Below are 25,785 nucleotides of genomic sequence, written 5' to 3'. Positions count from 1 at the left end.
AAAGACTTGTGTTAAAGCTACAGTAAACTGATGAAGTATAGATTCAAGTAAAAATTAAGTTTAACAAGTTTATATCAACTAGTTTTCTAAAGTTATGTTTTATTTGGTTTAGACTTAGCTGTTGCTTTTGGGAAGTTTTGAAAGAAGTCTTATTTTGTTTCTGTATGTTTAACTTTGTTTATAGGCTGTAATGTTAATGTCAATGTTTGTTATTCTACATTTTCTACTTATTTTGTTTTTTTAGAAAATATATTAGAACGTTACTAAGTATTTTCAATTAAAAACAGTATTGGTACATAGTTGTTATTTTTAATAGAACTATTTGTTAGCCAGTTTCATTAGTTGAACAACTACTATTAACAAGTAAAACTGCTATAAGTAGATAAGTAGTTGCGAAACAGAAAACTTTTTATGTGAAAAGTTATCAAGTTATTAAATAGCTGGTGAAAAGTAACATGAGCTTTATTACTTCCTTTGCGCATATGAAGTAAGTTCACCGATAGCTTTTAACTCGCTCTTGTCAATTTTATAAGCGCAATAATTCGATTTCAAACGTGTGGGGGTGTAGCTCAGATGGTAGAGCGCGCGCTTAGCATGCGCGAGGCACCGGGATCGATGCCCGGCACCTCCACCTCTATTTTATTAAATAATGAAACTGTACTATATCATTACAACCTTCTTCTCTCTATAAAATATAGGCGTTTTAATTTTTCCAATAAAATACAAGCATATGAAAACACTGACTGAATTAGAAACTTATGCTTATAGAGTAACAAAATAACTTTTTTCTGAAATTGACAAATTCAGTACATGTGTTTAGACAACAAAAACTTCAGAAAAATTTGAATCAAACTCAAGTATGACGAAGCTTCCAAGTAGTTTTTAATTTAAAAAAACACTGAAGTAGTTTCACTTAAAAGTGATTTTACTACTTAAAAAAAAATTGAAATAAATACCGCATTTTTGATAAAGAATAAATAAAAACATTAAGTTACTACTAGTTATTCAGTATTTAAAATATAATGCTAAAAAAGGTGCTGTAACCAGGATTCGAACCTGGGTTGTCACGGCCACAACGTGAAGTACTAACCACTATACGATTACAGCGAGAAAGTAGCAGAGGATGGTTTCGATCCAACGACCTCTGGGTTATGGGCTCAGCACGCTTCCGCTGCGCCACTCTGCTGTTTATAAGTTTTGCTAATTGTGTTTATATACCTCTAAATTCGCTGCGCGTCTCCTAATTGCTTAAGTTGCTAATTAAACTTTGGCGCGCTTTACAAGTTTAAAAGCTTTTTATAGTTTTTAAGTCAACTAAAGTTTGAAGCGTTTGTTAATTTGTCGTAAATGAACAAAAAATTCATTTATTGTTTAAGGAATTAAAGTTACTATAGTTTAATGAAGAAGTTTATATATTTTTAAGATCATTAACTAACGTGTAAATTTTTAAAACTTTGAAAGAATTTTAATTTATGTATATAATTGAAATTGTACTATGTTTAAAAAAAAAGTATATAAAACATATCTATCTTACTATCACAGTTTGATTTGTAATTGAAGTATTTCGGCTAAAGTTGTTATTTAAATCTGTTATTAAAAGTTTTTTGATTAAAGACATGAAAATTGCAATAAAACACAACAAACTATGTTCATAAAAACATCATTAAATTTTAAATTAATTTCATAAAAACTAAAAACTGTTTTATTTATCTTCCTGTGAAGTGAATGTAATTTAATTTTTAGCTACTATGAACTGAAATAAAGTTTTGAAATACTTGCATTATAACTTAAAACTAAACTTTTTTTTTGATTCAGAGTAGTTTTAACTAATTAAATTAGCTAAGTGGATTTAAAAGTTTTACAACATTTTATATATATTTTATGTTATTCTTTAAAGAGTAAACTTCTTAATTATTATTCTATATTAGATACAATAATGATTTTGAGTAAAAGCTTTCAAAAAAAAGTACAATTTTTTACACAAAAAAAGCTTTCAAAGTACATCTGAACTTTATAGTGACGTAGTGATTATTTTGAAGAACAATTAATTTATTGAACATAAAATAAAGTACTAGCAATTTTAATGTTCAATAATTACTTCATCTAGTTTTTCATGCCAATAAGTTTGAACTGGTGTAAACCGGCGTACACTTAAAAAACTAAGAAAATCGTTAGCGCTAAACTTTACGTAGTATTTTAATAAGCTATAAAAATTTTACCTTTAGTATTCTTTAAATTCAAATTAGTTTATGTATGTAAAGTGTTCATTTTGAACTTTTTTGCCAATAGTTAATGTTTACTATTACTACTATCTTCTACATGCCTCCATTAAGTTAATTATATTTATTAACACTGATGAGCTCATTGAGCAAAACAATGTTTGTGAAACAATTGTTTTTCAATAAATTAATTTTGTTAAAAACAAGGTTTTAACTTTACCATTATTTTTAGCATTATTTATTTTCAAGAGTAAACATTATAACTTGGTTTCTGATGTTGAATTTACACTGTACAGTAATGAACTCATGCAAAAATCAAAGCTCATAACTTTTTTACACGAAAAAGTTTGCCTTAAAAGTACCTCTAAACTTTGTAGTGACGTAAACAATGTTTTGAAGAAAAACTAATTTATCAAGTTACCAGCAATTTTGAACTCAAAAGCACTTTAAAATTGATGCTGTTAGATTAAAATATTAACTGGTGAAGACCGGTACGCATTTATCAAACATGGAACTTATTTGTTGCTGGATTTTTTTGAGCCTAACAGTTGTTTCATTTAAATTAAGGTTTTGTTTAAAATCTATGCATTTTAATTCATTTGCTGATTGTAGATATAGTATCAAATTTGAACTTGTTTAAAAACTTCACTTAAAATCATATTTTTACACAAAAAAAGTTCGCTAATTAAGTACATCTAAACTGTTTAGTGACGTAGTGAATATTTTGTAGAAAAAATAATTTGTAAGTTAAAAAATAGAAACTAGCTTTTGCTAACAAGGAATATACTTTAGTTCTTGTTTCGTTAAAAGCAATTTTGCACTGGTGAAAACCGGCATAGAATTTATTAAGCCGCTAAATGTCAATTGTTTTGTTATATGCATTTTAAACGTATAACTTTATTAACAACTTTTTACACATCTTATAAACTATAATTTATATAATTATTACTTTATATAAACGCTAGTTGTAAATTTATTGAATTTAATTTGAAGTATAAGATGAGTACGTCTAAAATTCTAAAGTAAAATGGACATGCTAATTGCAACAAATAATTTCACTCTTATTTACACTTAAACAAGTGACTTAACTTACTGTTTTTGTAATAGCTATATTTTTATATTAGAGAGTAAACATTTTAATTCAATTCTGATTTCAAAGAAAAGCAAATAAACTCATGCGAAAACTTTCAACTCAAATGTCTTAACATTTTCACACAAAAAAAATGTTTCGTTCAAAATTTGCGTCTGAACTTTGTAGTGACGTAAACACAGTTTTGAATCAAAAATAATCAATATGCATGCATAAAAACATAAGCTAATGCTGGTTGAATGTACATCATCATGGCCGCAGCGCTAAATACAAATTTATACTGGTGGAAACCAGTTTACGTTTTAATACACACCAATAAGTATGTAGCTATAAAAGGAGTCGACGGGAAGCCTAAAAGTATTACTCTTACTTTATATAAGTACGCTTGAAAAAAAAAAAAAACTAATCCAAACGCGACTTACAACCCTTAGTCCGACCCCAACTCAGGGGTCGGCAGCCTTTTTAAGCCGCGAGCTGCACTTTACAGAATTTATTTTTCCGCTGGCAGCAGTTGTTTTAAAATGATTTTAGTCAGTGACATAAAAACACTGTATCTAAACAAAAATATGTTTAAACAATAAATAAAAGAGCACTTCAATCGGTCAATTGTATGAATCGTATGTATCTGTCAATTGCCGCTAGTATTGCTACAAACTCGGCTAACACTTTCAAGCCTCCCGGGCAGGAATGGTAAAATTTGAAAACCACTAATTACAGCTGTTTTATCGCTTAAGTAACTAGAAAGCTTAAGTAAATAATATAGCTAATTATTTTTTCTCATATTTTACATTGGATAAAATTTCATAAGTTAATCTTAATTACTTATGTTGTCATAAACAATTTTAACACTTTGATTGTAAAACTAAAACAGTTTATAATAATATTTTTACATTTTACCTTTTTTTTTTTCAATAACAAAAAATGAATTTCTTCTTAAATTATTTTTAGCTTAAAGTTTTAAAAAAGAATAGAAACACTTTGAAACATAAAATAATTCTCTTTTGTAACTTTATCTTTTATTCAACATATTATTATTAATACAATATTATTAATATAATTTTTTAACAATTTTTTTCTTTATATAATTTTTTACAAACTTAAATACATAAGTTCTTCGAGGTACATTAGACTTAAATGTTTTAAACCTATCTTAAGATTAAAAATTAACTATTATAACTATTTTTAAAAGTTTATTTACATTTGAGATTAAGAAATCCTACTGTCGGGGATTTTTGATAGTGATATATTCAATTTTTGACGCTTGTAACCATCTCTGCTCTCGGGCTGGCAGATTTTTAGAACTACCAAGTTTTTTATATATAGTATTTTGCTGGCCGTAGTTATATAAAGTGGTTATGGTAAAAAATTTATTAAATAAAAATGTGATTAAGTAAGTAAGAACTTGTAAGCAACTAACTATTAAATAAACAGCCTAATTGTAAGTTTTTATCCACGATTAGATTTTATTGTTTTGAAAGGTATGTTTATAGCTGAAAAGTATAAAGCAGGCTGAAGTTTGCCGACCACTACGCTAGTATAACATATGTGCCTATATTAAATTTACGAGTTTATTTTACAATTAATAACACAATCTTTGTACAAACCTTCCTGTAATATATAGAAACACTGACATTTTGTTTAACGCAATTTTAAACTGGTGCATACCAGCATATTTAGAATAACGTACTGTCCAATGAAACATTGTTGATTAAAAATGTTTGAAGTGTAAATACCCAAGGGACTAGAATATGATAACTTTATTGAACAAGTGTGTTGTCATAATAAAAAGAAAGTTTATACTGCTAAGAAAAAATAAACTTGCATAAATGAAAGTGTATAAATTGGAAGCCAGCAATAACCAAAAGAAGCTTAATTGCTCGATTAAAAAAAAATTCTGCCAAAGAGCCTGACAGGGGACTTGAACCCCTGACCGTTGGATTAAAACCGACTGAGCTAGCCAGGCTCACGAGCGTTAATAGTTTTTAGCGTTTATAAACACAAGTGTTACTGATGTGAATTGAAACTTTGTTTGGATAAGACTCATTGAGTTATGTTTAAACAAATTTGCTCAAAGACTACCTTGCATTCAATAGCTTTTGAGCAATTATTCCAACTTAAAATATGCAGATGTCTTTAAATGAGTTATTTTTAAAGTAATTTGATTGAAAAGCTAGGATAAAATGTTAAAACAATAGTTTATAATAAACATCTACATATGGGGTAAATAAAAAATAAAACAATAAACTATTGTATTTTAAATACTTAACACAGCTTTCAACAACTAATGAATTTCTGCTTTAAACTTAACTTTTCCATAGATTGTAAAATACTACACTAGTTCTATTATATTTAAAACAAAAGTTAAGTCTATAAAAATTAGCTTGTAACATAAACAAAAATATCAGTGTATTAATAATGATTTATTAAAAAACTACGTTAAGTTCATAAAAAATATCATGAACAAAAATCAAAACACAACTAAACTTAAAATAACTAGACTTATTAGCATCTAGTATGAATTTAAATTAACAAGAAAAGCACAGATAAAAGTTTAAGGAAGTTAATAGTAAAATATTTTAATTGTGTTATTATAATTGTTTTGATTTTATACATATTAATAAAACTTTGGAAGCTAAAATAATTCTTTATAAATATTTAATTATGTTAAATAATCAAAATAAAAAGAGTGCTTACATAAACTGTTTACAAAAGTATAAAGTTATTGAAAGACACAAGCTTCATAATAAAATTTTAAAACTCAAATCTGTTTACATAACTTTTATCAGTTTTTCTATTTTAATCACGAGTAAAATTTTCAGATTTTTAAAACTAATTTATTTAGTCAAAAACTTTTATACTTTTCATTGATAATAATTTTAAAACTTTTTAAGTCTAACAACTTTATGTAATGATTATAAATGTTAAAATTAGTATACATAAATGACTTTTTTTTACTCAGTTAGTCTAAATTTCAGCATAGATTAAAACTTAAAAAAAGGTTAATAAATTGTATAATGTATGATGAATAAACTTAATATTTTCATTTATTTAACTTTCTTTAAAGTTTTTTTTTTGTAAGGTTAAGCTCCTAAAAGTTATGTATTTAAAAAAATTCCATACACTGAAAAAATAATCAATTTGAATAACAAAGTTATTTTCAAAACTTTAACAAAAAAAATGAAAACATTTACAACTATTAGTATTTACAACTTTTTAAGAACCTTGAAGACTGTAAATCTTAAACTAAATTTTTCAAATCGACATAATATAAATTTGAAAATTCAGTCAGTAAGAATTTATTAAGTTCAGTTAATAAATCTAATACAATTTATAGGTTAGTTTAAAACGGTATTCTGTATTATAACTTGCATTTAAATAATTCAATTTTTAATCCTTAAATAAAGTGTTTAAACAATTAGGTTTATATACAAACCTTAGTACAAAGTTTGAATTTATTAAAACACAGTATAATATGAACAAGTAACCACAGTTTAACAAAACATGTAAAAAAAAGTATTGCCAAAAATGTTTCAGAAAATTAATACACAGTGCTAAATACAATTATAAAAAAAAAGCAAGCCTGTCCATATTTTCATGTGAAAACCATATTTTTAAAGTTTTTTCTAACTTAATAAAAATTGAGTGTTATTTAAACCTAACCAAACTTCTTAAAATCAGTAAAAAAAAGGCTTTATATATAAATGTCAAGCTAAAAAAAATTCAACACAAAGGGTAAAGTAATTACTTGTAAGCTTTTAATTTGTAACTTTTTTAAACATCACAAAATGAAATAGTATAAACTAAATGCTCACAATAAATATATGAAATAGAATTTACCATATATGGACATGTGTACCAGTTATTACCATATATGGCTACATGTCCACTTGTAATTTATTATAAACTAATGTGATGAAATTATACCTTGAAAAAAAAAAGATATAAATAATAAAAATAAAAGCTTAAAATGTTTAAAATTGATAGTTAGTGCAAATTTTATCATACTTTAACACATTTATGACCGTAAATGACCTTAAGCTTTGATAACTTAGACAAAATTTAACAAAAAATTGTAGTTTTATGACATTAATTAAAATAAGACAAATAAATAAAAAGAAAGAAAAATAACCGAACAAAAAGTTCTTAAAATAAAATTCCAAATATGGTCATATGTATCATCCGTGATCATATAAGGTCATATGTACCACACATGCCCTTATATGGTCTGATAGACGTGGGCCTGGGGGCTTGAGGTCCTCATCAGCAATCCGGGTTCGTGCATGAGGTCTATGACGTACTTGGATGGGGGATACCCCACGGGACCTGAAAGTAATTATATTTTATATTAAATAAACATATTTATTCTTATGTGGTTTTATATAAACAATTAGTTTATACTGGGTAAATATATTTCTATTACGACATATACTTTTATACTATCTGAAAGTAAAACTTCGTTTGTATTATATACATTTATTAACTTTATAATATACAGTTTTTCATTACCTGAAATTAATACCTAGATGTATTGTATATATATTTAATACTATACAGTTTTATACTACCTGAAAGTAATACTTCATTCCAAGCCAGATTGTAGTTGCCTCTTATTAAAGTGCATGGAATGCCTATGCGGTCCGCTAATACCTGGAAAATTATTTGTAGTTTTTATTGTGATTTTGTTTTTGGTTGTGTTATTTTTATGATATGACCAGTTGAAAGTATAAAATACGAATTGCTATAAAGTGAATAATATTGCTACAGTTTTATATTGGAAAAAGCACAATTGTGAAGTTCTAAAAATAAGTTACTTTATTTTATGTAAAATATAACAAATTTAACAAATTTTGCAACAAATAAAACAATTTTTTTAAAGCAGAGCTTTATTTAAATTAAATATAATTAGTTAAATAAGGTTTCACCTTATAAAGTAGAGCTCTGTGGAAATAAGTTCCCTTCTTAATAGACCCCAGTGGCACCACGTTTGACCCATATTGAACTTTCAACTCGGCCACGTGGATTTGCCAGTTGAACTCTAGTGACCTTTCCCGTTCCACCTCACCGCCCATGCATGACGATACGTATCTGTTATTTGATTGGTTTAAATAACTTGCATAAGGAAAAGTATCTGTGATTGGTCAATATGAAAGATGTTTTTATTAAGACCATGTGTACAGCATGAAAAAATTTGTTTTTAACCGTTTACTCATATATTATTAAACGTTTAACTTTTTTTCTTTATCGACAATACAGCTTATAAAAGCTGAAAAAAAGTAAGTTTAAGTTATTTAGAAACTTAATTTGCATGACGAAACGCATCTGTTTAGTTCAAACTAACAATGAACTGGCTTTGATTTGATAATATCTAGAAACATGATCAAATCAAATTAGCTGTAAATATGAAACTAGTTTAAATCTGTTTAATGTTACAAACTATAGAGTTAATCATAAATTTCCAAATGTAAAAGTTCTAAAGAGCTTTTAAATGTTGTGAAAAACCTATGCAACTGGGTTTTAAATTAAAAAAAAGAAAAGAATTGATAAAAAGTTAAAGGAACAACGAATTTGAAGTATTTTTAATTTATTGTCAATTATAAAACTACTTTAACCCTGTATACATTATATAAATATATTTTTATGCACGTATAAAAAAAAATAATAATGAGAAGCATGTTATTTGACTCGTTTTCGAAACAGCCATATTAACAATTAAAAATGCAAAGCATTTAATTTCAATATTCAAAAATTTAAATTGTTTATTTCCTAAATATTTTGAGAGCAATATAGTCTTTTTTAGTAAAAGTTATTCAAAAAAGTTATTTAAAAGGCAGTTCATCAATCTATAAACTTAAGTTAACTTTTGAGTAATTTAAAAATTCATATTTATATAAAAAGTACAATAAAATCTTGTTTAGTTAGTATAATAAAAAAACAAATTTTATAAGTGAAATTTTTGTACTGATAATTAATTTGACTAATTTCACTAATAAAATTGTAAAATAATCAATAAATAAGCAGCATTGTTATGTGCAGTTTAGTATTTTATTTTACTTGAAGCGGTTACAATTTTTGCCACCGAAACCTGGTTGTGAATAAAATATTTAGCTCGCATATCTTTATTTATGTATAAATAATTACAAAAAAGATATTCATTATATTTTAATTTGTTAGCATAAAAAGTAAAATGAGACTTAAAACCAATTTTTAAGCACATTTATAGATTAATACTCGTTTAAAAGCAGATAAAACATTTTGTATAATTACTTGACTTTTTGAGTGTTTAAACTAAATGTTGAAACAAACTAGTTTTCAAAATAGAACCGAAAGTTATATAAGCTAATGAAAATGGACTGTTCAAATTTTATATTTAAAAGGCTCTCAATGTATTTTTACAGAAAAACTATTTTGAAAAAGAGGTCCCGCCGAGACTTGAACTCGGATTACTGGATTCAAAGTCCAGTGTGATAACCATTACACCACGGGACCTACGATAGTGGGAGATATTTTATGTATAAATACTTACATTGTTACGTCATAAACGTGTAGCTTCGTAAAACGTTCGATAGTCTGGCTTCGTTTTAGCTCACTTTGTAAATTAGATAGCTATTGTAGAGTGTATTTAATGCAAGTAATTGTTTTAACTAGACACTGAAGTTTTAATTTCAGCTTAATGCTAATTTTAAGCAACTTAAACTTTTATTAAATAATAATTAGCTGTTGTATCAAACAGAATATCTTGAATAAACTGTTATAAAACAAGATTTTTAAACTATGCTATTTAAAAGTTTATTACAAGCTATACAAACAAAAACCATGTTATGTTCAATACATACTTTTATAAAAAAAAGTTCAATTAATAAAATATGCAACTTAAGTTTAAAGCTTCAACTTCTTTACTCAAGCACTTTAACGCTAAGCTGTGAGTAATAATTATGGAAAAATATATTTTATTAAGCATAAGAACTTTTTTTGTAAGTAAAACAAAAAAGTAAAAAAAAAGTAATAGAAATATAAAGTTTATTAACGTCTATGTTAAATAAGTGCAATAAATAGATCTATGTTAAATGAAATGGAAAAAATACACTTGCATAAGCATAAAAACTTTTATTTTTTGAAACTAAAACAAAAAAGTAAAAAAATGGTATAAATATAAAGTTTATTAACATGTATGTTAAATAAGTGCAATAACTAGTTGTTTATAAGTTCTTAAATATTCACAAAACTAACTAAATAGTAAAACTGTAAAATGACTTGTTTTTTTATAATATGTTAACTATTTATAATTAAATACTTAAACTATCTAAGCGAGAGCAATAACTTGTTCAATATAAATTGATTATTCTTTACAATAAAATCAAATAAAACTAACTGTGCCAAGGCAATGATTTGATTCTTATAAATATGTAATTGTTTATACTATATTAAATAATCTAATTGGAAAAATTTAATAACTTGTTTTTAATAACTTTATATTGATTTGTATTAAATAAAACAAACTAACTGAGCCAAGGCAACAACTTGTTCTTTGTAACTTGGAATTGGTTCAATATTTTTGATGACGTCATTCACACATTGTGACAAATTGTGATCTAATGGTGCCACATAAGTTTTCTCTGTAAAAATATATTTTCATAACAATAAAATAAAAAGCTCGGAAAAGTTATTGTATTAAACTATATATAAAAAAACAATCCAAGAAAAACCAAATATTTTACGAAACATTGAATCCATTAATTTTGTTTTACTTTTACAAAAACTTTTTGATTTAAAAAAACAAATTTAGGCATTTGAGTAGAATATACTAAATTGGTCTATTTGGTATTTAATTTAAGTTCAATGTTAATAATAAAAATCATAAAAAGATAGAATAAATACCTCTTTTTTCGGCTTCTTTTTGTTCTTGTTCAAGTCTTTCTTTTTCTTCTGTTTTTAGTAAAACATTAGTATAAAATATAAGTCAAAAGTGTTCTTCTTTTTATAAAAATGTTTCACCATAAGACTAGATAGTAAACTTTTTACATATATTTTTATTGATTCATAATATTTAGCTTAATGATACAAATTGAAACTAAACGAAAAAATATTGTTTTTTAGCTTTTTAATTTTCATGTACATTTAATTATATAAACTTTTAAATCTTCCAAAAAATTAGTTTTTTTAGATCTATTCAATGTACATTTTTTGAACCTTTATAAAAGAAGTAGATATCTAATTACAATGGTAGGTAATCTGATCAAAATTAAAAAACTATGTTTATTTTTAAGCTTGGTTTAGACTTTTTATCATCAGCCAAGCAACTTTAAAAGCTTTTAAATTCGTTTTATATCAAACTGGCTAAATGAATTCGAAAAAACTTTCAAAAGTAAATAAAAAATGAGTAGATGTGAACTAAAAAGCTTTAATTTAATAATGATATATTTTTGATTAAAACAAACATTTTAGCTTAATATCAGAAAAATTATTTTTGTAAAAAGCCAGGATTGTTTTGAATTAAGCACATCAAACTAAACAAAAAACATTAATAAGCTTTTTCAACTGTCTAAGTGTAAATTTTTTTTGCCTAAAAGCTCTATCGAATAAAAAAGTTAAAATTTATAGGAATTTCGAAAAGCTTCGAAACTGTTTATTTAAAAACGATGGAGGTGCCGGGCATCGATCCCGGTACCTCGCGCATGCCAAGCGCGCGCTCTACCATCTGAGCTACACCCCCACACGTTTGCAAACGAATAAATGCGTTTATAAAACTATCAGAAACGAAACGAGTTCACACGTTTAAATTGACATCGTGATGTATAAATACTTAATGCACGGAGCGTTTAGTGTTTTGATCTAATTAAGTTGATTAAATTGATCAATGCACTTTTGTCTTATGTCAGCGTTATTTTGTGTTTTATTTTTAAAGTTTACATTGAATTTGTTAAACTTACTTAGAAATTAAGAAATGTATGTATTCTAAATTTTAAAGCACTGTGATGTATTAAATTCAAGTTTTAAGAAGTACCAATAGTTTGTAGTATGTAGTTGTTTAATAAATTGATAATTTAAAAACCTTTTTCCCTCTGTAACCTTTCTTGAACTTCTTGCATTTGTTTTTCCTTATCAGTTTTTCTTTTTCTAATGATAACAAACTATACATCAAAGTTTTAAACATTCACTCTACTTATAGAGTTTACTTATACAAACAAAAAAATTAAAAAATCTAGTTTTTTGTAAAGTTGTAAGTTTCAAAAATATGTTTCAAATATATTGAAACTTAGTATGATGAATATTAGATGACATATAGGTTTATTTGATTTATTTTCACAATAACTTTTATAAAACTTAAAATTATGATTTTATAACAATCTCATTAAAAACTTATATCACAGATATTTAGAATTAGCTAGTTTTAAAAAACTATCAAACATCGACTTTTTAAAAATTATGTTTGTATTTACAACTTTATATTAAAAAAAAAAAATTTTAGGTGTACTTTTACTTATTATATACTAAAAATATTAATTATTTCTACTTCTGGGTGTATTCTAAATGTTATATTTACAAAATATTAATGTTTTAATTTCTAGATACTATTCTTATTTTCATTTTCAATACATTATAGGTGTACTTCTAAATAGTATATCAATAATTTTTAATACCTTTTTGGAGTATTTCTAAATAACATATTAATATTTGTAATACCTTCTAGGAGTACTTCTACTCGGAGCCCTACTGTCTGGTTTATTTGTTTCTTCCATAACTTGAGATACTCTTTTCTCCCTAAAATAAAATTTATATTATTTGCACGAAAATATTTTCAATAACTTGAGATACTCTTTTCTCCCTAAAATAACACATTATTACCATTTACATGAAAGTATTTTCACTAAATTTTTTTCTTTCATATACTAAAAAATATTATGTAATATAGAAATAGTTTACATAAAATTTTTAATAAGTATTAAATAAGTCTCTTTTTAAACATATCTTTACTTTAATATAATACAACTGTTATTGTTCTTTAGTATAAAAAGTAATGATCTCTAAGTTTTTATCTTTGCGAGTTAATAAATGATTAGGCAAAACTAATATTTATAAATTCATAACTTTTTAGACGACTGATTAGTTTTAAACATTTTTTATAAAAACAAACTAAAGTTTAAAAATTATACAATTACAATCATGCAATATGATGCAGTTGTTAAAATCTGAAAGAAAATAACTTCGGCACAAACTTTATTATTAAAAAAATATTTATAAGTATGTATTAGTATGCACAAAAGCAAAATAAAAAATATTTAAACTTTTAATTAATACTAAACCATACACCTTTAAAATCTGAACAACAAAAGTTGAAAAAAGGTAAGACAAATATTTTTTTTTATTAAATATATAAGTTCAAAAACAAAATAAAACACAATTAACAATAACTAATAAAAGTTAGTAATAAGTAATAAAAATCACAGGAATCAAATCTTAAAACAAAATAAAACAAATAAAAAGCAGAAATAAACAAACTCGACAACTGAAGTTTTGCTGTTTGATTCATCAGGTTTTTCTTCCGGACTAAATAAAAAGTTATGTTAGTAAATATATTTGAAGTAGACTAAGTGCTTAGACTTTATTTGCATAGAGAGTCTAAATAGTTTAAAAAGTTTACTATAAGTTGCTGTTGGCAAAATTGTATTAAAGTGTATAAAAAAAACATTTAAACTTTATTTTAAAAAACCAAACTTATTTAATTTGAAAATTAAGTATTTTGTTTTATTTTTGAAGACAAACTTATATAAAGGTTTTAGTAGTTCTATGAATAAAAGTTACTATAGTATTAATATAAAAAACAAAGAAAAAAAAGTTATGGAGTTTTTATTATACTTTTCTAGTAGTAATTATATTAAGCTTTCGACTTATTTGTTGCAAGTCATTTTATCAAAACTGTATACAACTAGAAACAAATATTTTAAAATGTATTCAATATCAAAAAGTATAAAAAAGCTACAAAAACTAATTTTAAAAAGCAGCTTAAAATTATTTATCTTCTGTTTTTCATATTTAAATTTACTGTGGATAGTTTTGAAAGATTTTGAAAGCCAAAGCACTTAAAAATTCTTTATAACTTTTATAATAAAAAAAACTAACTCTTCAAGTTTGTAGTTAACCAATACAACGGCTCTTTTTTCGTTTATTTCCAGTTTTCCCAGAACTTCTAGTGGTATAAACTCGGCTCCTTTTCTTATCTGAGAATTTATAAAAATACTGTTAAAATACTGTTTTAAATTATAAAAAAAAAGTTAAATATTTGTCATTCATAATATTAAAATTTTACTAGAATGAGTGAAATGTACACAAAGTTGATTATAAGTGTTTAAGTTATTTTTGGCAAAACTATTTTAACTAGTCGTAGTTAAAGTAAAAATAGCTGGAACAGAAAGTCTTATCAAAACAAAATTCAATTATTACGTCACAACAAACGTATTTTGCGTTTATTAACGTTACGATATCTAGCCGTTTGTGAGCCTGGCTCGCTCAGTCGATAGAGCGTTGGACTGATAATCCAACGGTCAGGGGTTCAAGTCCCCTGTCAGCTTCTTTACAGAAATTTTTCTTATCTGATTTACTTCAGGAAATCTTGGTATTAAACTTAAAAACACATTTGGCTAGATGCATTTTTTTTTAATGTAATTAAAAAAAACGTCTTTAGTGAGTTTAATACTTTTTAGATAGCCAAACGATTTATTCTAACTTAACTTTTGGTTAGAACAGTTTAAATGTTTGGTATATCATTCTTTAAAAAAGCTATCATTACTTTCTAAAAAACATAAATTGTCTAAAAACTCTAACTTAAGCTGTGATATATTTAAAATTAAATAAATAAATTGAAATAAAGCATTTGAAGATTTAAGTGACGTAACAATTATTTTGAAGTAAAAAGTGTTACAAAAAATTAAATATATTATATGAGCTTATTTTTACAGCAGTTTTGTGTCAAAATTTCCACTGAATTTTTAGACTGGTGTTTACCAGTACATATGCGCTTAATGATAAAAAATAAAAGAGGTCGTCAATTGATTCTAATTAAACAAGAATTTTTTAGTTTATTTTAAGCATTGACGCACTCTTTGAGCGAAACTAAGCTTAAAAAAAAACATTTAAAAAATAAAAAGTACATCAATATCTAATTGTAACATGTAGTCGAAGTTGTATACTTTTAATTTTTTGTCACTTAGAGTTTAAAACCCAATTAAAACATGGTAAAAGTAAATCTATACATATATGCAGTTATTTACATAATACAGGAAATTGGTTAAAGTATCATGACAATTTCTATTTTTTGAAAAAAACTAATTTTAAAGCCTGTTTTTAAATAGTTATGGTTCTCAAAAATATTAAAGCTTATAAAAAATGTTTAACTAAATACAAGCAAAAAATTAAAAATATTTCCTGAAGGTGAAATCGAACCACTCTGAAGCTAACCAGCTACAAAATAATTAAAAAAAATTATCGAAAACTGTTGTGTTTTATATCAAAAAATCATTTATTTATTTTTGTGCATAAATTGAAAAACAATAAACGCCTGAAAGGTGGAATCGAACCACTCTGATGTTAATCAGCTACGGGTTTGAAGCCCGCACACCAGACCACTGAAGCTCGTTCAGGCGACAAGTTGGATGACAAACTTGATATTTATACGCGTCAGTTCGCTTGCATGCGAGCGTTTGTTGGTTACGTCATGAGACGAGAGAAACTTGTTTGGTGGAGCTTAATAATTTGATAGAATTAGGGTACAAAATAAATTTTTGAAAAAGGAGCCTGACAGGGGACTTGAACCCCTGACCGTTGGATTAAAAGTCCAACGCTCTACCGACTGAGCTAGCCAGGCTCACGGGTGGAGATGATTTCAAGCGTTTATAAATGGTATTGTGACGTGATAATTGGGTTTTTGTTTACATAAGGCTCGAAGCTGCTTTAACAGGTGGGTCAAGTAAATAACCTTTTGTTTTAATTTTTGCATGCAAAATAAATTCTCAACTACGTGGTTTTAAATATCTACTGCACAGTATTTTGAATATTTGAGACCTTGCTTGATACTTATATAAAAATATAGAGAGATTATTCAAAACTTTACTTTTTTCAGCAAAAATGTTTTTAGCAGATATAAAAACATTTTAGACAGATTGTTCAAAAGGTACACAAAATTGAAGGTATGAATTAATCTTACTTGTTATACTAATAAGTAATTGTGAAGTAATAGTTTCTTGAATATATAAAATTTTGATAAAACTTAATTGAATAAAATAACAGTTACGTCACTACAATCTTCAATGTTTATATTCAAGTAAATTGTATCAATTTTAAAAGCTAAGAATTTAGTCAGTACTTTTGGGCAAAAATATAAAATAAAAAATTTTGCTGTTAAAGTAATATCCTTTAACCAATTTAAAACAATAGTTTTTTTATCAAAAATCAAAATTCTTCAGTATATTAAAAATTCTGACTAAATAAAATTAAGAAAAAAAGCATGATAGAGGTCTGAATCCCTTTGTAGTAGAATTTAAACAACATATTTGACTATAAATACATTGTTTTAGAAACTAGCACAGCAAATATTTCAATAAACCGTAAACGAAACTGTGTTTTAACTAATCTATCAATATTAAACTGGTTTAGAAGTTAAAAGAATACTGGTTTACCACCAGTTCAAAATAATTTTAACTATTTTTCCGAATTTCCAATGTCTTACGTAAAATCTTCTGAATTAATTCAAGCTTTCAGAACATTTTTTTGCATAAAAATAATCGATACGCCACTACAATTTTGAAATGCTTAAATTAACTTTTTATCAATTTGTATGAAACATAGAACATAAATAAGTACTTTTTAGTAAAATAATAAAATTTGCAATCAAACTGTAGTTAACTAAACAGATTTTATGAGAAAACCATCTTATTTAATAAAACTAGTACAGTAAATTCCAATACAACCTAAACAAACTATGTTGTAAAAATAAACTTTATTATTGTACAGGGTGGACACAAAAAACAAACGTTTAGATTCAAGTCTAATTTGTTTAGTTTAATTAACCAACTTTTTATATTTTTAGACCTTATAAGTTATTACTGTTTGAAAATTTCACTGGTATTCTATCTTGGGTATGTTATGAACTACTCATTAAAAAGTGTTTATAGTTGATTTTTTTTTCAGCGTAAATCTATCCAAAAAGCTCAGTTACTTTTATAAAACAGCTTAGATTTCTTTAGTTTATTAGTCATACAATGGTCTATAGGTGGGTTAAGAAGTTTAGAAATTTTGTTATGAAACAAGTATAAGTAAAGTACTTTTTGAGCTTTTTGTTGTAAGTCAAATACTTTTTATAGTAAAAACATTAATTTTTTTAGTTGTTAGAAACACAGCATACTTTTTAAGTAGATTATTGTACCAATATAAATAAATCTTTGTAAGATACATGAATTTTAATGATAAATACTTTTTTAGATCATCGAGTTTTAATTAGGTTCTAAAAGTTATTATTTCGTACTTTAACGGTTTTTGTACCAGATAAAAAGTAAATGTTCTATACTAGCATCGGTATTGTGTTGTGAGAGAAAATAGTTTTTTAATAAGTAAAGATTTTATTACAACTTTTTTGCTTAAAAATAATAATACGTCACTACATTTTTCAAATGCTTAATTTCAAGCGAATTGTTTCGATTTTTACAAAATGGACTTGTAAGTGATTTGGGCCACAAATATGAACTAATAAACATTGCTATTAAAATAACATTCTTAGCGTTTTAAAAAAATGATTTTTTTACAAAAACCAAAACTATTCAGGGTAAAAAATTACGCTGTTTAAATAAAACTTATTTTTTGAAATACAGCTTGAACCTCTGACAATTGAAAGGTCAAACGCTCTACCGATTGAGCTAGCCAGGCTCACGAGTAGTTTGGGCTTTTGGAATTTATAAAGACTAGAGTCAAAAAAGCTTTTCAAAAAAGTAAATTTCAACCAAGTTCGTTTTAAAGCTGTACTTTAAGAGCCGCTATATTGAAAAAGTTACTTAATTTTTGTTATGTGAACACTTTTAATTCTTTTGCTACCAAAAATAGCTCAATATATAAAATTTTAATTGATAAAAAAAAATTTGTTGAAAAGAATACAATTACAACTAAAACTGTATTTGAGTTAAAAAACCTGAAACTATTGAGCAACTACTCAACAACAACTACTAATAAACCCATTATTAGTATTACAACTGATTTATAAACACCAATAAATTTTTTCATATAAAACTACTAACTTTACCGGGGTCGTAGAAGTGCATACCAATGATGTCTTTAGTGGCAAGTTGCCCTTTAACGCAGTATTTAGCAGATAAGTTGGACTCTATTAGTTTGTCGAAAGCTAGTAAACTGCTGTTCATTCTACGCTCGTTTGAATTGTTTATATCATGAAGGAGTTTCAATGTTCTGTAAAAAAATAAAAAAATACAAATTTGAACTGTTGATATCATAAGCAGTTTCAATATTCTGTTAAAAAACAAAATGCTCAAAAATTAAAAACTTGAATTGTTTATATCATGAAGCAATTTTAGTGTTCTGTAAGAAATTAAACAATACAGGTTATGTAGTAGCAAATAAACACCTGTTAATAAAAAAAAATTTTTAAACTTCAGACTTTATGTCTTATAAAAAAATTGTTTTGTTTTGTAAGATTAATAAATTTTGACTAGTTTTGTTTTACCTAAACACAGTTGTAAGTAAATTGATAGATAACAATTATAGTTGAGACTAAATTATCTTAAAAAATAGTAAAACTGATTTGTTTTACAGCATTTAGAATATGAAACATTTTTAAAATATTCAAGTAAGTTCATTTTAAAACGGTTTGAAATAAAAGAATATGTATTAATTAAAAAATATTAATCTCACCCCAGTTTCAGCAAAACATCAGATACTTGTGGATCAGAAGCACATCTGGAAATTAATTATTTTTATAAGTTTATTTTAATTGAATAAAATTACAACAAATTAAAAAAACACCTAGAAATTAATTACAAATATAACTTATCATTAAAAAAACATTAATTAAAAGCAACAGTGAACAAGAAGAATAATAAATTAAAATCAAAATACCTGGCTAGAGCTTGACAAGTGAACTTTCTGACTTCAGAACTATTATTTCTAAGAAGTTGTACTAATGGCTCTACAACATTCTGTGATACCATCTATAAAAAGAAAAAAACTAAATAAATTGTTATACCAGATATTTTACCAAAAGTTCAATAACATTCTGTGATACCATCTAAATAATAAATATTAATTATATATATATATATAAAGTTGTACTAAAAGTTCAATTCTGCTAAACTCTCTGAAAGATTTAATATTTTAAAGTCTGTTGTTTAGTTGATTAAAGTAAATAAATTTTGTTAAAAAACTGACAAGTATTTTAAATTACAAAAGTTTGTAGTGCATGAAATAAAAATAAGGCTGTGATAATTCCTATATTTTGATTTATTTTGAACTATAAGTCTCTTTTTTTAATTGCACCATATAAAGTGTATTAAATTAGTTGTGAGAGTTTTTACTAAAACAAAATTAATTAATGTCAAATGTTCCAAAACTTTTATTACAATGATCAACTTATTAAATAGTTTTTAATATTTTGCGTAAATGTTAATTTTTAGCTTGAATAATCTAGTAACCTTAAAAACTAGTTTATAATTGTTTAGTTACAAAACTTAAGCTTTCAATTTTTACTTCAACAAATAATAACTATCACATGACTATTTTTAACTTTTGTATTTTCCACTAAGTAGAACAAAATGTTCAACTTATTTTACTTTTATAGAAATAAGCTTGTGATAAGTATAAGCTAACCTTAAAAAAAATCACAAAACAAACTTTGTGCACTAAAACTTTCATGATAGTCAAATAAATTTAGAAGTATATCTTATAGCTAAATTTGTGTTTAGAAATTATTTCTTCTAATTTCTGTAGATTAAACAGATACATAAATTGGTAAAACATTACTTTAAACTAATTGTAGTTTATCTGGATTTTTTAAAATTTAATAGTGTTCAAATGAAAATAAAAATGCTATAGTGTAATATAAAACCATACAAAAACTTAATTTAGTACATATTTTATCAAAGAGCCAAACAAACATGATACAATTTAATATTCATTGAAAAAATTCAAAAAAAAATGTAACAAACCTGTTCTCTAGCTTGTGCACCATCTATGAAACAAGCCAATAGTTCAGCAGATTTGCTACAAACCATCGGGTTATTAGAAGTTAAAGATTGTCCAATGGCAGCAATAACTCCGTGTTTCATTATATCATGTCTGTGGAAATAAAATTATATCAGTTTTTATAATTGCAATATATTTCATTATATGGTTAATGAAATATAGTTGTAATAATACTGAAATGTATAATTATTTAGAAGTTAAAAGTTGATCTATGGTAACAGTATAAAATAGTACATTGAACTTGAGTACATAAGTTTAAAGTTTTCAGAAAAAAGGAGCCTGACAGGGGACTTGAACCCCTGACCGTTGGATTAAAAGTCCAACGCTCTACTGACTGAGCTAGCCAGGCTCACATCATGGGATTAGCTTTTTGCGTTTATAAAGACTAAATACGCTTGATGTGACGTAACAGTTATATTATAGTTTTGAGAAGAATAGTTAAGTGTTCATGAATGCTCTTGTACATCTAATGCATTAAAACTGTTAAAGTTAAATTGCAATCGTTTTTCTTTGATTTAATTTAATTTGAAAAATTTAGTTTTAATTAAAAAAAATGTTAAATCAAAAAATCACATTTGTTTTTTAATCACTAAAATATTAAAACCATTTTATTGACTCCTAGAGATCATATTTTTTAGTAAATCGAATTCAGTTTATTATGAAATATTTGTTGTAACTATGTATTTTTACTTGAAACTTTTATAAAGGATATATGTCTTATAAGAATGGCAGAACTAAATTCATCTTTGTAGCTTAAAACTATCTATTTATGTATAATTAGTACCTGATATAATCATGATTTTTATAAGTATTTATTACATACGTTTTTACTTGTTTCTAAGTTATCATACATTTTATGATAATGAGAATAATAAAAATTAATATAACAAGAGTAGTTTCAATTACTTAACTTAGTTTGATATCTATAATGTTTTGATTACATATTTTTTGATCACATTTTTGCACAAGTTTTCAAAGCTGAACCAACAATCCGTAACAAATATTTCAGTTAGCAAAAAACGAATAAAGTATTAAACTATTAGGAGCTTAATATATAATACTAAAACCATAAAAAAACTTAAACTTATTTGTTCAGACTTCAAGTAAGCATCTTGTTGTAATTTATAAAAAGTTTGTAAGTGTTGATAAATAAAAATTTCCAAGACTATTTTTTATTACTATCATGTAAAATGGTTTATCAAAATAGAATAACTATTAAAATAAAAAGCATCCAATTATCAATAAAAATTTAACAGATAAAATGTTAACTAATTTTACCTAAATATAAAATTAACTATTTAAAACTATACTACTATATAAAGTATTGTAACTAACAAGTAGACAAGTTTACACCAGCTTGGTTTTCAAACTTTAAATACTGTGTTCAGCATGTTTTTTAATAAAACATTTTTAGGAATTTTCAATATTAAGCTTGTATTAAATTGATGATAAAAAATTTAGCTGTTAAAAGTACGTACTTAAATAAAAGACACTTATTAAGATGTATCAGAATAAAAACTTTGAAACTATTTTGTGGTAGAAACTTTATGTAACTGTTAAGTCTTAAGAGTTTACTTAAAAAACTAACTAAATTTTGCAAACTATTGTGCACAATAGAGTAAATAAAGTGTTAAGTACAAAAGTATAAACAGACAAATTAAGTATAAACAAACCTGACAGATATTTCAGCGGACATGTTAATAAGACATGCTGCAGCATTTACAGAAACCATATCTCTACAAGTATGTGGAATTAGTGAGTTAATTAGGTGTTCCAGGCCTCCGGCTCTTACTACAAACCTGTTAATTACAATTTTATTGAATACTTTGATTAAATATCTCTACATGAATGTGGAATTAGTGAGTTAATAAGATGTTCTAAACCTCCAGCTCTTAATACAAACAATTACTTTTTCAATGCAATATAAATAAAAAATCTTTATTCATATTGCATTGAAAAAGTAATTTAACAACTTTGTTTTACAGAATTGTTGTAATATATTGATCCTATAAAATGCTTTAAACCATTTGCTACTTTTTTACTAAATTTGTTGTGTTCGTATTTTACAGAACACAAGCGTATAGTGTAGTTTTTCAATTAAAAATAAGTTTTTAGATAACATTAGTTTTTGTTGCTTTGTTTTGAACTCATAAAGAAGCTACTTTTTGTTCACATGGTTTAAAAAACTAGACCACACAATTAAAAATATTATTTGTAAACTGTAGTATACAAAGAGAGTGATTTAAAAATCAAACTAAATTTGATTATTAAAATTTGTAAATTTATTTTTATTTAAAATATTATTTTAAAGTTTCAACTGAAAAAAGTGGTACAATGTTTACTATTAAAAAGAATATTTTTGTAAAAGGAGCCTAACAGGGGACTTGAACCCCTGACCGTTGGATTAAAAGTCCAATGCTCTACCGACTGAGCTAGCCAGGCTCACGAGCATATTCGATTTGTGGCGATTATAAACGCAAAATACATTGATTGTGACGTAATAATACAAATTTTTGTTTAAACAGGAGTCACTTGACTTCGGCCTACGTTGTGATATACATACAAGAAATTAAAAAACTTTTAGTTTTTATAAAAGCTGTTTTTTTATAACAAAGGGCAACGTTCAATTAATTAACAAAAAAAAAAAAGAAACTATACAAAATTTAGTAAGTAGGTTAATAAAACTAACAGAGAGTTTGTTTGAACAGCGGTCGCTTAGCTTTTGCCAACTACATAATACTGCTACATTGTAGAACTTTTGAAAAAGTTTATAGCTATTTTTTGTGTAATAATGCAGAATAAATTCACATAAAATTTAAAATAAAAAATAACAAAAATCTATATAAAACTAACAGAGAATTGTTGAGACTTTGGTATGTAAGATTAGCCAATGCTAAACATGCAGCTTGAGAAACTTCACTGTTTTCTACTGGTATTAGTGCTACTAATGATGGAATAGTATCTGCATTTAATTATTTTATTACAAACATACATGTGATATATTATATTTTAATGTTTTTAACTGGTACTGTATCTGTAAATATCTTATTTAAATATTTTTAACTTGGGAAAGTGCTACTAATAATGAAATATATTTCTGTAGAGAAATAAATAGACAAAAGGTTTACTTTTTATTATCGAAAGTTTACAGTGAGATAGTTTTAGGGCATAGGGGGGTCCACCTTGCACCTTGATTTTTACAAGTTGGTCTTATTTTATAGAGTTTTGTCTGAGCTATCAGAAATTTTTAACCACTTGAAAAATTTCAAAAAAATTCCAAGATATGAGCGATCAAAGTTGGTGACCTCAATAGGTTCCTTATGGAAGGCGCAAACTAAAAACGCAAAAAAAAAGACCATTTCACTAAAAATCTATCTCCTCCTTCATTTTTCAACCAATCTTCTTCAAATTTTCACAGAAAGTGTATTATTAAATTTTAAAAAGATTGAATGCAGGAATTTTTTTAATTTTGAAAAATAAAATTTAAAAAAAAACCACCTACTTTTTTTGTTTTTTATATACAAAATTTTTATTTTTCAATATTTTTAAAATTCCAACATTCAAAGTTTTTTAAACCATAAAAGGAACGTTTCCTGAAAGTTTGAGGTCTCTAGCTCAAAAAATGAAGGAGAAGATAGATTTTTAGCGATTTTTAAAATTTCCGAGAAAATTGACCCTAAAAAATTTGCGGTCCATACATTTGTATCGGAAAATTTTTATAAAAGTTACAATATCTCAAAAGTTAAACAAGATTTTTTAATTCTATAAAAACTGGCTTGTAGATTGTACTTCAAGCTTTCATATTAGATCATATGTTATTTAAAAAAAAAAGTCGGATTCCCCCCTATGCCCTTAAACACAACTTATTTTATTGACAACGGAATATTGACAAAAAAGTATTTTTTAATAATAATTAAACATCAATGTACTAAAGCTAAATTTATGAATAATTAAACTTAGCAGAAGAAAAATGAAAACGAATTTAGTATTACAATAAGTGAAAGCCATTATATAAATAATGAACAGGTAAAAAGTAAAAAGTTAAAAACTTTACGTTTCTCTACAAGATATATTTGTGCAAAATAAAACAAAACATCAAAATAGCATAAAAATATACACTCAAAGTCAAACCAATTTGTCCGAAGGTATCTTTAGCACACACATTAGTATACGCCAATACGGCCATTGTGTTACAGAGTGCAATCAGAATGCTGTCATTATCAACATTTGTGCTAAGCATATGCCACATACAAGCTTCTATGTTCTGTTCGTGTAATACCTTGGCGTTTCTCTCTGTAATAAATATAAAACATTAAAGTTACAATTAACCCTTAATAGTTAGTATTAATTTAAAAACAATTATTAGAAATCGTTTAAACAAAACTTTTAATAAATAAAGAGTTTGTAATTATTTGTTTCTAGATACACATAAGTGAATATATCTTACAATTTTCAATTATTTGAAAAAAAATCTTTATTCTTAACAGCTCTGCCAAAAGCTTGTCTTATAAACTCTTTTAATGCATTATTTGAAATATTTTCTTTATTTTATTGTTTTTATCAAAAAATCTACCATTTTTAGAAGCCCTGTCACCAGCTAGTTTTAGTAGAATTTTTCCTTACTCTATATTGATTTATTAATTTAGTGTAATTTGCATTTGACATTTAATAATTGCAATTAATACAAACCTACCATTCTTAACAGCCCTTCCAATCATTTCTTTTAATATTAATTTATATTTTAGAAAATATTTTAATTCATTTTCCAAGTTTTAATAAAACCCACCATTCTTAGCAGCCCTGCCAATGGCTTGTGCAGCGTACAATTTGACCCGTGGACTGGGAAAATTGTTCTGCATGAAAACCAACAGGGTTTCCAGACCACCTGAGTTCCTGAAAGATTCCATCATATCTTCTGATAACAAGCAGTTTGATATGGCGTGCAAAACAACCATGTGAAGATCTTGGTACTATATAAATAGTTGACTTTATGTTGAATTGTTTTTTTTAACTGTTTAATTTTTTCATTTAGATATAATTAATTAAAAGTTAAGTTATGTATTTTAACAAAAATAAAACAATATTTTTGAAATGACGTGTAGCATAACTACAATAAAGTAAATGTGTTTATTTTAAGCAATTTATAGATCTAATGTCACATATAAAAAGTGTTCTTTCATATTATTAGATAAGACTTTACATTGAAATAATATTTTGTATATTACATTATTTAAAAAACCA

The 25,785-nt window shown here is 25.3% G+C and overlaps 9 non-coding genes across 9 annotated transcripts; 2 read left to right on the top strand and 7 right to left on the bottom strand.

The window, feature by feature from the left end:
* Positions 1-558: 558 nt before the first annotated feature.
* On the top strand, positions 559-631 carry Trnaa-agc (transfer RNA alanine (anticodon AGC)). The gene has a single exon. It is a non-coding gene; the product is annotated as a tRNA-Ala (tRNA).
* Positions 632-1,035: 404 nt separating this feature from the next.
* Trnah-gug (transfer RNA histidin (anticodon GUG)) lies at positions 1,036-1,107 on the bottom strand. The gene has a single exon. It is a non-coding gene; the product is annotated as a tRNA-His (tRNA).
* Positions 1,108-9,723: 8,616 nt separating this feature from the next.
* Trnaq-uug (transfer RNA glutamine (anticodon UUG)) lies at positions 9,724-9,795 on the bottom strand. Its single transcript has one exon. It is a non-coding gene; the product is annotated as a tRNA-Gln (tRNA).
* A 2,151-nt stretch (positions 9,796-11,946) lies between these two features.
* Trnaa-ggc (transfer RNA alanine (anticodon GGC)) lies at positions 11,947-12,019 on the bottom strand. Its single transcript has one exon. It is a non-coding gene; the product is annotated as a tRNA-Ala (tRNA).
* A 2,783-nt stretch (positions 12,020-14,802) lies between these two features.
* Trnai-gau (transfer RNA isoleucine (anticodon GAU)) lies at positions 14,803-14,876 on the top strand. Its single transcript has one exon. It is a non-coding gene; the product is annotated as a tRNA-Ile (tRNA).
* Positions 14,877-15,859: 983 nt separating this feature from the next.
* Positions 15,860-15,946, bottom strand: Trnastop-uca (transfer RNA opal suppressor (anticodon UCA)). The gene has a single exon. It is a non-coding gene; the product is annotated as a tRNA-Sec (tRNA).
* Positions 15,947-16,095: 149 nt separating this feature from the next.
* Trnak-uuu (transfer RNA lysine (anticodon UUU)) lies at positions 16,096-16,168 on the bottom strand. Its single transcript has one exon. It is a non-coding gene; the product is annotated as a tRNA-Lys (tRNA).
* A 4,652-nt stretch (positions 16,169-20,820) lies between these two features.
* On the bottom strand, positions 20,821-20,893 carry Trnak-uuu (transfer RNA lysine (anticodon UUU)). Its single transcript has one exon. It is a non-coding gene; the product is annotated as a tRNA-Lys (tRNA).
* Positions 20,894-22,913: 2,020 nt separating this feature from the next.
* Trnak-uuu (transfer RNA lysine (anticodon UUU)) lies at positions 22,914-22,986 on the bottom strand. Its single transcript has one exon. It is a non-coding gene; the product is annotated as a tRNA-Lys (tRNA).
* Between the last annotated feature and the right edge of the window lie 2,799 nt (positions 22,987-25,785).

This window comes from Thalia democratica, chromosome 2, assembly GCF_965202585.1.
Source record: "Thalia democratica chromosome 2, ktThaDemo2.hap1.1, whole genome shotgun sequence".
Lineage (NCBI taxonomy): Eukaryota > Metazoa > Chordata > Thaliacea > Salpida > Salpidae > Thalia > Thalia democratica.
This window is presented reverse-complemented; position numbering and strand designations above follow the sequence as displayed.